The following is a 12,731-nucleotide window of genomic DNA, read 5'->3' on the forward strand; positions in this document are numbered from 1 at the left end:
GATGACACCTGTGAGTAGGTTCCCTGTCTGAAAAGATCTTGAGCCTGATTCTGCATTGCCCATGCACACTGTGCGGTCACACTTATGCAAAGGGGAGTGTAAAATGCTACCGAGTTAGAATAGTGGCGTTTTACTGGCATAAATGACTGCACAAGGTGCAGGAAAACAGAGGATCAGGCCCCTTGTTCCAAAGAGCAGCCGTACCCTCGATGCAGGATTGCACTGCAAGGCCAGAACCCAATACCGAGGTGTAAAGCTCAGCACTTGGGAGAGCTAGTCTGAGCTGGTACAAAACATTGAAACCTTGAGCCCTAGGCCTTTGCATTTTTCTTGCCCAGTGAGAGTAGGGGAAAGAGTAGTTTTTGTCGCTAGACTAAGTTTACCCTAATGTAACTCCTTTGACTTCGTTGGATTTACACCAAGGCCAGATATGAGCTACTGTGTCTGCGAGAAAGCAAAGAATAGCAGAGAGGCTGGATTGCTGAATTGAAAACATTTCAAAAGCAAATGGCCGCTCTGCCTAGCACAGCCCTCTGAAAGCTCTGAATAATGCTACTAATATTTTGCATTTATCTAGCACCTTCTCTATGAAGGTCTCGAAGCCACTCCAGATGTTAACAAATAAAGCCTCACATTTTCCTGGGCAGTAGGTGTGTAGTATTATTTCCTGCCTGGGAAACCTGAAGCACTGACAGCTTGAGAGGCCAGTTTTGAAAATATTGATCTAATTCGGATGCCTTTGCTTTTTGGGTGCTCAGTCTGAGTCTTGAGGCCTGAGTTTAAGAGGTGCTGAACACTTGCAGCTTCCATAAGTGCCAATCAGAGCAATTGGTGCTCAGCGGTTCTGAAAATCAGGCCTACGGTGTCCAAAGTTGGGCATCCAGCATCATCAGTGACTGCTTTTGAAAACAAGGTTACAGTTGACTTTGAACAAGATCAGACAGCTAGCCTGTCGCAGACTGAGGCCTTGTCTGCATTATGGGGGGAGATCAAGCTAAGTTATGCAACTTCAGCTATGTGAATAACACAGCTGAAGTCGACGTACTTGGATCTACTTACTGCGGGGTCCACCCTACGTGATGTCGACTGGAGATGGTCTCCCATCGACTCTCCTTGAGCTTCTCGTTCAGGTGGAGTACAGAAGTTGACAGGAGAGTGATCTAGACCTGCGAAATCGACCGCTAATACACCGATCGCCGTGCATTGGACCTGCGGTAAGTGTAGACAAGCCCTCAGGAACAGAAAGTACTTCCCATTCTCCCCTTTTTCTGCCATGACAAAGGCTTATTCTTATAGAATTTTCTTATGGAAGATGAATGTTGGGCCTTTGTCATGGCAAATTGTGGAACATATTTAAATAGGGTGGTTAAATAGGCTAGTACACCAAATGTCATAGCTACCTTTCCTCATTTAAATTAGTGGTCAGACATCTCCAGCTCCAGTGGCCCCGAGCATTCATTCTTTGTTACTTAGGTATTTGCAAGCAGCATGTGTTGGGGCACTAACAAGGGTGCAGAGAAAAGGGAGAGTGGGAGACAATATTTAAACCTGTTAAGAAGCAAGTGGTCTGACCCGATATTTTTACATACACTATTATTGCCATATTACATTGTTACCTAAAAAATTGGCAAATGTTTATCTGTACAAACCACACGATGTAGCAACTCCTCCTGTCAGCTGTCTGACCATATTCTGTGTCCCTGCCACTCCAGCAAAGAAATAATTAAATAATTTTCAGTAGAAGTGGTTTTTCTGAGCTTGTTGCTGGTGGTGGCTAACTTCCTGAAGAGTGACCTCTTGTGACACTGGCCAGTTGGTGTACTGGTGTCACAGATTCAGTGACAACAGGATGCAGTCTGGTTTAAATACAAAGAAGTGCACCAATTAAAAGTTAAACTTTTTGTTGAAATACATTTTTTTGTACAATTTTTTCCCCCCACCAACTAAAAGTTATTTTTGGGGAGGGGAATATATAAAGAAAAAAAAATATAGCTGCTACCTCTGTCTAGTACTATTTATGCTTGTTTTAAAATAGTTGAGGCTGGGATTTTTAAAGGAGTTAGATGCCCACATCCCATTGAATCTTGAAGTCAGACCCAAAGTTTCTGTTTCAAGTTTCTCAAATTTGGAAACCAAAAGCAGTGGCCTAAATGTTGGCTAAAGTGGCATGCCCAGGGTGACCCAGTGAAAGAGTGGCAGGGCCTGGAGTAGAATCTAGGTCTCTGAACACCCATCCTCATGATCAGTACACTAAACTAAGAGCTTGTCTGTACCACCCTGCAGGGGTGTGAATAGCAGAGCGTCCCAGAGTGCTGAACTGTGGTATCCCCATGTTAATGCTAGAAGCATGAACTAAAAGGTTCCTAGGCTGCATTAACATAATCCTGTTTTGAAGAGGTTTTTGTTAATGTGACTAGGAACCTTTTAGTTCATGCTCCCAGCATCCACATAGGAATGTTACCGTTCAGCACTGTGGGGCACTAAGCTATTCACACTCCCACAGCCCAAACTGTAGGGTAGTACAGACGTAGCCTAAGACCACTTTTCAAACTTTTGGCCTTCTCCTCTCTGTGCCTCAGTTTTTCCATCTATAAAATGGGTAAGTTTCATTATCTCCACCTTTTATACAGCACTTTGGGATTTAGAGATGAAAAGTGCTAAGTATTTTTATTATCTGTAGTAATAAAATTAAGCAGATGATAATTTTTTCCTTATAGCCAGTTCTAGGTGATTTTAAATGCTTTTTTGAGTATTTAATCTGTCTTTATAGCTGAGACGCACAGATAATTAGGGCTGGGAAATGGTCAAAGCCTCCAAGAACATCTGCATTGGTTTGGACAAATCTAGTATTATAAGAATAAGCTGCAGGAGGTGAAGATGTACATTTATGAGTGGTTGGCTGGAGAATTTGCCTTTGGGATTACAGTATTTCAGGCTGGGCTATGATTGGAAAATTGCGTTAAACCAGTTAAATGCCATTCAGTGTCAGTTGAAAAGTCAATGTACTGGCAGTGGATTCACTTTTAAGATAGGGCTTCATGCTCTAACGTGGTGGTTCTCAACCAAGGTTTCACGTATCCCTGGAAGTACGCAGAGGTCTTCCAAGAGGTACATCAACTCATCTAGATAATTGCCTAATTTTACAACAGGCTACAGAAGAAGCCCTAGCAAAGTCAGCTTCAACTAAAATTTCATACAGACAGTGACTTGTTTATATGTCTCTATCTGTAATGCTGATTTTGGCACTGGTATTTTTATTAATAGTCATGGACAAGACGTGGGCAATGAACAATAAAATCATGGAAACATACACAGGGCTGGCATTAGGAGGTAGCAAGGAGGGCAATTGTCCGGGGCCTCATGCCTCAGGGGCCCTTGTGAAGCTAAGTTACAGGTGGTGGGGCTTGAGTTTCGGCTTTGCAAGTGAAAAACAGGCTCAGGTATCACTCTGAAAGGTAAGTACAATATTTATATTTCAGTTGCTTTATTTTATAATGATATGGTAAAAATGAGTTAGCAATTTTTCAGTAATAGTGGGCTGTGACATTTCTGTGCTTTTGATGTCTTATTTTGTAAGCAAGTAGTTTTTAAGTGAGGTGAAACTTGGGATGTGCAAGTCAAGTCAGACCCCTGAAAGGGCACAGGAGTCTGGAAAGGTTGAGAACCACTGATCTAGAGGCAGTTTCCCTTGACACATGCAAGTTTTTAATGTCAAATTTTACCCTTCAGGCTGCTGCCTGGGTTCTACTGTGAGCATGTTCCAGTGGGTCGCAAGGTCGTTCCATCAGTAAATTGGCATTTTCAAGCAGAAGGCCTCTTCTAAAACCCTCTGAGGGATAAGAGCTGAAGGCCTGATTTTTAAAAGTTTCCAAGCACCCTCATTGCAGATTAACCTTTGGACAGAGCACTTTTGAAAATTAGGTGCTCGATGGCATGGAGGTCTCAGTGCTTTGCTCTTCATTTGCAAGAAAGAAATGCAGTTTTACTAGATATTGGTGATATGGCCGCATTCTGTGGATCTATTATCTATGTATAACAATAAGTCATCAATTATGAGGACTTGAAGGTGGTTTGCTTTGTTTTTGTAAATTAAGTAAAGGTAAACACTTAGCTCTTACCATTAAAAGACAATTTAAATAGGACAGAGGTTTGTTGGTATGTTGCGTCCCTTTTCCTTTCTCCGTAGCTTGCCTGGTTTCTTGGACATCTCATTCTGTATTTGGAAAGTGCCTATACCACACTGTGGGTTGCATTCAGAATAGCAATATGAGGTATGCCGGGGCCAGTTCTCCTCTCACATCAGTATCTCCATTGATTTCATTGCTGTTACTTGTGATTTACACACATGTAAGGGAGAGCAGAATCGGGCCCATGTCAACTCAAGCAAATATTGCAAGCTGGCCTTTCGGCCCAGCTTGTTTTAAGATGATCTCTGTGCTGAGTCAGTCTTCAGAAGAATATGTTTAAGGAGCCATCACTTTATTTGCTCTTTTATGTGTGTTCATTTGACTTCCTGCATCTTGATTTTCAAGCCCCGGCAACTCCAAACAAAGTCAGTGGGAGCTGCAGGTGCTCAGCACCTCTGCAGATCAGGCTCTAGATCACTCAGCACTAATACTTAGTGTGTCTCTCTTATTGCCCTCATTCCTGTCCACGCAAAGAGGTTATGTGTCATCACCAGAGGATTTATAGCCTTCAGCTCCAGGACCTTTCGGTGTGAACAGCCCTATGAGAAGAATTATGACTGTGAGGAAAGGCAGCCTTTGCACATAAACCCTAATGCGTGCCCTTGGCCTGAAGTTTTGGAGATAAAACTAACAAAACAAATCTGGGAAAGGTTACTGTTTCTACTGGACATGTTGCCGCTCTTCAGTCTGTGTTGATGGCAGGTGTATTTTGAACTCTGCTAACATACCTTGTGGAACTGTGTTAAGGGTTTCCCACTCATCTACTGGAAACAGAGGACCTAGTCTAGGGTAAGCGATTGAATCTTGATTTCCTTTCTTTCTTTCCCCACCACTTCCCAGGGAAACAAAGCAAATGCCTTGGGCAGATAGCTACTGAACAGGGGGTTTTATATAGTTGCAAATCAGTCTGTCCCTTTAATGAACAGTTGGCTTGCTGCACTGACTGTTGATAGTTCTGTAAGAACCTTGATGGTATGTGAAGCAGCTTTCATTCCTTTTTATCAACAAGAGTTGCAGATACATCTTCCTTTATATATATATAGGCAATGCTTACAAATTGTTTCCAAGGAAACAGACCTGACGTGCTTGAGCTGTTCTAGTTGCAAATGCTTACATTTAGCAGACATGCCGCAGGATTATATGGTCTGCATATTATTTTAAATTACCTTAAATTTAAAGGTAAAGAGAGGAGGAGGGGGATGGAATTCATCAGCAGACTATGCCAATTTGTGCTTAATGAAAACTTAGATTTATCTGTTATGGTGTAAAGAGAACACTGTCCTGCATTGAAAATGACGGACCTACTACACATTCCCATAAAGAAAGTGTCATGGGGCCAAGTGGCTACTTCAGTTTGTGAGTATGGGTGATGTAATGAAACGTTTTGGGAGAACTAAAGGCTTGAGTGGACACAAACACACACTTTTTACATAGTAAATTTATCATGGGTCACTTTACCAAATGTGTTTATACTCTGAAAAAATACCCTGGTGAAATGCATCTGACTGATGCTCTGCTCAAAAGGATGTGTCAAAAGTGAATGTCATTGCTTTGAGAGTGAACAGGAAGCCATCATCAGCACTTTACTACCCCCAAAATAATTTAGTTAAAGCTAAAAACCACTAGTTGGCTGTAGAGTGCTATCTTGAATTTCTGTGTGTGTGTATCTATATAAATTGTGAATTCATGCGAGAAATGTCCACCTGGCATGTGAGTATGTTGTAGATAGACGAAAATGGGACATTTAATTTGATTTATTGCATTAAATATATTTTAGTCCCCTTTTTATCATTTGGGTGGCTCTAATTGCCTCCTTGGAAATTTAGCTTAGAAAAAGATGCACTCTCGTGACCCAACTACCAGCTAAGCTTGTCCAGCGTTTCTGTGAAGTGCTGTGTTGTGAATATCAGGTTGTTCTTTGAGGGCCCAAAACATTTGCATCGAAGCGGACACTGTACGTGAACTAAAGAAGAGTTAGTCATGGGATGCATAGAAAATCCGTGTCAAGTAGTGGTGTACATGGACAATTAACTGATTTCTGTGTCCAGAGGTTTTTTGGCTAAGACCCAAGACTTTGTAGGGGCTAATGGCTAGTTTTGTGCCCATTCCTGCAAACCGTTACTCATACAACTAGTTTTTCCCTTATGTAAGTAGTCCTATTGAACTAATGGGACTACTCATGTCAGTAAGGAGTAAAGGTTTGCAGGGAAAGTTCGTAGTTTTCACAAGAAGAGTAGTTCGCAAGATGCAGTGTGCTAGTGAAAAATGCCTGCTGGGCTTCAAGCCTATTTTGTAATTTGTAAAACAGTTTGGAAGGAAAAAAATACTCTATGCATTTTGATGAATTAGTGTTGGAAAATGAATTGAGGGTTGACTGGACAACAACAAATATCCTTGTTTCTTTGGTTTCTTAAAAAGTAATTTGATGTGTGGTGCAATTTTCTTTTCCCATCATGCGTTGTAACTTTCCTTTGGAATAGTTTTCCAGCTAATATAGAATAAATTAAGGTAGATTTAGCTTTAAGACGAAAAGCACTATTTGCATAGTGCATTCAAAGCATCAGTTTAAGTCTGCTGTAAATGCATTTTTTAATGACTTCTGATGAAAATGTTCTCATCTGTGAAAGGCCTATGGTGAAAATATGCTTGTTTCAGTGTCTCTGTTAAATGCTACTTTTTGCATAAGGCTTGCCAGAGACAAGATGTTCTCCTTGCTTTTGTTCTAAAATAACCCTTGACAACTGAGAATGCAGCCTGCATTCCACATATTGAAAGATTAACCTTGATGACACAGTGGATGGAAACAGTGAGGTTGACTGGATCATGATGAATCCTGCACCTTTTTTTGCTAATGACACTTCCTTATGCTTACATTTCATTAAAGCTCTGAAATGGCTGAAGATGCCTTTACTGAGCATGCTCCAGGGTTGAAGCTGCACCCATAGAGTGAGATGGATTTGTGGCTGAAGGAGTTATAGGCCTGAAGTCAGGATCTGGAAGGAAACAGCAGCTCTCTTCAGACAGAACCACAGAGGTAGGGGAATTCTAGAAATTTAATTCACGTGCCATGGGGCTTCCGTAGGGATTCTGACTTGGGAATAAATAGACCAGATGAAGTGGTTCTTGAGGAAAGTGTTGGAATTGATTCAAAAGCAGCATCGTTAACCACTCACATAAGGTGGCTTCAAACTGCTTCCTGCTGATCAGAGTGGAGGATTTTAAAATAATGACCTTTACTGACTTGCAAACCTATATAAAGAAAGAACCTGTCTAATGTTAGGGTTATGACATAAAGCAACAACAGGCAGGCCACTCGGAGACAGAGCTGGCAGCGAAGGCTTGGGATTTGTCTGATTGTGCCTTCATGTTGGAGAACATGTGATCACGCTCAGTGTAGGATTGTGGTAACTCAATTGTTAATTATTATTATTTGTAACACTGAAAAGGATCAGATCTACATTTCAGTTTGAATCCAAAGCTGTTGGGGTTATGGGAGTGCAAAGGAATGTAAAACTAACTCCCTTTTTTATTTTGCATTCCAATGATTATAAACAAATTAAATTCCATGAAATCAATTGTCTTTCTAATTTTGCAAGAAGTGGGAAAATATATATTTTGTTCCTTGGCCGACATGGTGATTTATGCTAGTTGTCAGCCTGGAGTCAACAGGGTTTGGTGTTGACAAGTAAGTTTGAAGGGAAGAACAGCAATCTGTTATCTGGGTTGAGTTGGGTTTTTGCATTGGGTGTGTAGTTGTTAGCTTTTTCCATGGAATTTTTAATCTCCAGCTGACTGGTGCAGTAGAAGGAGGTGATTGTTTTCAGTTGGTATACTAGCAAGCCACATGATATAGTGCTAATAAAACATTTACATTGGCTATTGGTGTTTGTTGTAGGGAGGTGTAATGACAGGCTTAGTGTAGAGGAAGGGGGAAGTTTGGTGATTATAGAAACATCTAGTCAGTGCTGAGATACTGTATATACTCTATGGGGAACATCATATTGGCTGTCCAAATTCATATCAGTCTGGTTCTAAAAAAAGTTACAAATGAGGGTATCGTATTTAAAACAGTATGGAGAATGGAGCTTTGGAATTACTGTATGAAGTTAGTGCATTTGGCTTTTTTTATTAACAGAAGTCTCTGATTACAGTCCATCTTTAGACTACATCCAGTAAAGTGGTTTGACTCTTTAGGACAACTCTGGTTGTTCCTCACAAAGTACTTTAATGTGTAAATGTTTAAGAGTGAAACCTGCAGGTTTTGATTTTATTACTTAGTTCCAGATGATTGCCTTACATGGTTAGATCAATCTGTTGAGTGATGAGTCAGTTTATGGCCTAAATTAACTCGCATATTTATTGCCCAAACCTGCATTTCTTGCACATCCAATTCTCCCATTGCCTTTGCTGAGAGTTGTCGGAGCACAAGGAAGGGGTGATGCAATCCTTAAATAGCTTGTTTGATTTAGCAACTTTGTAGTAAGTTTGGTGTCAGTTTTAAAGTGCCTTTCAGAAGGTCTGTCCTGCGCCTCAGACATCTATGCTACATGTCTGGATGTATAGCATGTCTCATTATAATAGGTGATGGTGTGCTAATAGTGGAGAAATGGCTAAGGAAAAAATAAGCATGTGTATGAAATATATGCATTGTGACAATGCAGTTTATAAGCATTGCTTTCATTTTCATTGGCTCATATGTGGAATATATTTATAGCTTTTCATGATTGATCTCATTGGCTTCTTCCCCCTCCCCCCACTGAGTTTCTGGTGTTGAGAAAATTGGGGCTGAAATTATCGTGTATGGTCAAGTCAAGTCTCCTGGAGGAGGAAGTTTGACTTAGTAGTTTCAGAGGGTAAGGCTCATGTGACACTACTGTGTTTGTGTGATAGCCTTAAAGGTCCACTGCCACCTCATGGCAATCGCTGAAAAGCAATCCTTTTAGAAACAACTGAGTGTACACATCATGCTTTCTGTATTTCTCTCACCTTATTGCCGGTGATATTTGCATGAAGACAGGATCTTTGCTTTTAAGAGTTCATTTCTTCCTGCTCTCCCTCACACAAATTCATTATGTCAACCGAATCACTTACAGAGCCATCACGTGCTATTGCAACCAGAGGTTGATGATTTTGGGGAATTAATAAAAGCAGCATGAACAGATGAATCCCAAAGGTTGTATTTTCATGTGGCTGTCTGTCCCTAATGCTACAAAATTAGGTGGGAGGTCAGGAGAGGGAAATACATGAACATAGGAAATTTAGAAGCAGAATTGTCTCTAAAATGATCTTCAGCATTTCAATAGAGCTGCAGCAAAAGTCAGAGTGAATGGAAGCAGCCATCTTTACTGCCTGCTTCACTGATATAAGGCTATGATCATGACTAGTATGACTTTGCTCTGTGGAGCCGCTGAAATGTCTCTGATCCCTGCCATATCTCCTCTCCCAAAGAGAAATAACAATACTTTTCTTTGCTGAGCACATGATTACTGTAGTTAAAGCAATAAGCTGGATCTCTGTTCTTGAAGGTGAAGTATGCATGATGCATTCAGTACCCTGGCAAAGCTTTATTTATACAGTACAAACTTCCTGTGTGCAGAAGCTAAATGAAGGGGAAAAGTGGAAGTTTTGGATTTCCAGAATAGAAATGTTGATTGCCAAGTAACTGCATGTTAAAGCGAAGGAATTTGTAAATTAGGATTGTTAGGAATACAGTATGTTCTAAGTTACACCCTGTCTGCCCATTATAAATATAACCGTTTAGTTCTAGGGTTGTTATATTTATTGAGATATTCTGCACATTCTTATAAAAACACAGGAGCATCTTCCAAAGAGCTTGTATCTCACCAGCCGTCACCACAGCATATGTTTTCATAGCATTCTCCACAGAAAGTCAAGGGGCATTTTTACACTTCAGAATGGCTAACAGCAGCATCAAACTTGTTGAGATTTTGGCTTTAAAACCTTTGAACACACTCAGTTTTCAGAATGTGGGGTGGAATGTGATCGCAGGAGCATAATTCAGTAGCTGACCTCTCAGAATATTATCAAATTATGGTTCCTGCGAGGTGCTGAGTGAGAATTCAGCACCTTTTACGCCCATTCGAATCAATGGGAGCTGAGGGATCCAGCCTTCTGTTTAGGACATAATTCCCCTAAATAATCGTTGAGGGAAGAAGGAGGTGTGGTGGAACTGATGAGCAGTTTTTTTAGCAATGGAAAAGATCGCCTCTTAGTCGTACTTTTAAGGTAGCTTCAGAGAAGACAGAAAAGCAACTTCATTTCTGGGTAAAAATGAAGTACATATTGGAGAGAGTGGCAAAATATTGCTCGTCTTACAGAAGGAAAAACCTCCCTTTTCCTCCCACTTTTTTTTCCTTTGTGAAAATGACATATTTAATGGTGTAAATTAAGGAAAAGCTTCTTAGGAACCATGTATCCTTTGTGAAGGAAGGTAATTGTTCTGCTGTCTTTCTGTTTAAAATGTGAGGTCCTAAAAGCATATTCAAATTCTGAATCACAGAATGGAGGCCAGAGAGCCAAGAGTTTAAAAATAAGGTTCCTGTTGTTTTATGGGCCCCTGGGTAGAACACCTTTTTAAAAAGAAACAAGTGATTTGCTGTCCCTGACAAAGACAATCCACACTAGAGAGAGTTTGATGGTGAAATTTCTAGGTATACTTGGATTAATTCAAGGAGAGGGGGAAGGGGAAAATCTTTCTTGGAAACAAATGACTGTTTTGTTTCATTTATGTGTGAATTCATTCAACTAACATCCGTTTTAGAGAAGGATTTGATTTTCTTGAGGGGTGGATGGAAAGGAAAGGTCAATTCAACTTGTTTTTACATGTGTAAAGTCACTGAATAGTTAAATTGTTCAACCATCTTCTCATCTGAAATGTCAGTAGTTTTCTGCTTCAATCTGTGTGTGAGAGAGAGTGAGCGAGGGGGAGAGAGAGATGCAAAAGATGGCTCCTCTTAATGTCTTGCAAGATCTGTCTAGAAAGAGGTTGTGTCTGTGCACTGCCTGGCTTCCATGAAATGGCTGCAGTTTCCACAACACTGAGAGAGGCTGAAAGGAAATGGCCTCCTATCTGAGCATGCTTACTGTGGCATAGGAACCTGTAGAGGGAGTTAGGTCATGTGGCCTAAGCAGGACGGTTGTTCATGTGGACCAAGAAAGAAACAGAGCAAGAAGCACTGTCCGTAGCTTCCATCAAATACTAAGCACCTTAAAACAACAGTGCAGCTTTGCCCTGGGCATCAAACTATAACATGATAGCATTTGAGTCTGTCGGTAGACAGTTAAACTCCAGAGCTGTGAACAAGACTGTTACTTAACTTCACTCGTAGGTACTGTAACTGATTATCTGAATGTGACTTGCAGCATTCCATTGAACGTTAGTTCCAAAAGAAGAAGAAATTTTCTCCTCAGACATGATGCACACAACAGTGTTACTTTAGGATATTGGCCTTTCGATGCCAGTGTGTTGCAGCTTATGGTATGTGCAGTGTTTTAAGGGCAGCTTAGAAGCTATTTTTTTCCTCCTTTGCTTCATAAATGTAAAGAACTTGACCATTACCTCACCAACCAATCCACAAATAATCTTGATCCTTTTATATAGTGTCATTGTGATGTTGTGAAATGTTCCTGGTAAGATGCTAATTGATTGCTTTGCTTGAGTTTTTAGTGTAATTGCTGAAACGTCCCACTATGTTGTTTGAAGATCATCAGTGTTTAGTGCTTTGGAGGAGATGCTTTCAAAATGGAGGGGAGATTTGAAAAGCAAATTGGAGTCTGCATTAACTTCTGTTTTCAGTGTTTTTTTAACCTTAGCAACGAAAACACTTCTAGCATTGAGATGCAATAAGACATACTGTATTAGTGAACCTACTGAAAAAATGAATACTGTAGCATGCTTTTGTATCATTTTTTTAGCTTATTCTGAAAATGTGTTTTGACTACGTTAGCTCATTGACTTTGCATTTGTAATGAATTTCTCTGTATCCATTCCCACATTTTTAATGTTAGTTTTGTAAGATCATGCCGTAAAGAAGTATAGAGGAAACATTAGACCTATTTTAAAGCCATCTTTGGTTAGAAGTACAGTAATCTTTTGCAACATTTCTGTCTGAATTGTCAGGGTTGTTTCCTTTTGTTTGGTCTTAAATAGGTTACTGTTACAACTTCCAGTGATTGATAGAAAGGCCAGAAAAAAAAAATCCCATTATATATGTATTACAACTTAAAGCGGAATCAGACAAAAGCCAAGTGGGTGAAAGTGATATCCTTGCTTTATTCTGTCATCTCAAATTTTCTTTCTTTATCAATTTTATCTCCTCAGCTTAGACTGGTGTACGTTAACCGTTTGGTAGTTAAACTTGTCTGAAGTGCTTGGACAGAGAAAAGTAATAGTGTTTTAGTTGATGCAACAGTATGGAAGATTCCTGCTGTTGTTTAACCATGACAGCTTTTCAAACATGTACTGTATGTGGGGAATGGTGCAATAAATACTTGGTTTAGAGCAAATTGAGACTGTTTATGTTT

The 12,731-nt window shown here is 40.2% G+C and overlaps 1 protein-coding gene across 11 annotated transcripts in view; it reads left to right on the forward strand.

Moving 5' to 3' along the window:
* EHMT1 (euchromatic histone lysine methyltransferase 1) overlaps positions 1-12,731 on the forward strand; it is a 163,719-nt gene that overhangs the window by 45,075 nt on the left and 105,913 nt on the right. For 2 of the 11 annotated variants that reach the window (XM_075060613.1, XM_075060619.1), the window contains exon 1: positions 7,119-7,221. The exons of the other annotated variants lie outside the window; for them this stretch is intronic. The gene's annotated coding sequence lies outside the window, so the exon portion shown is untranslated. Of the gene's footprint in view, positions 1-7,118; positions 7,222-12,731 lie in introns of those variants that run through there. 11 annotated transcript variants of the gene reach the window in all.

Source organism: Chelonoidis abingdonii, chromosome 24, assembly GCF_003597395.2.
Source record: "Chelonoidis abingdonii isolate Lonesome George chromosome 24, CheloAbing_2.0, whole genome shotgun sequence".
NCBI lineage: Eukaryota > Metazoa > Chordata > Testudines > Testudinidae > Chelonoidis > Chelonoidis abingdonii.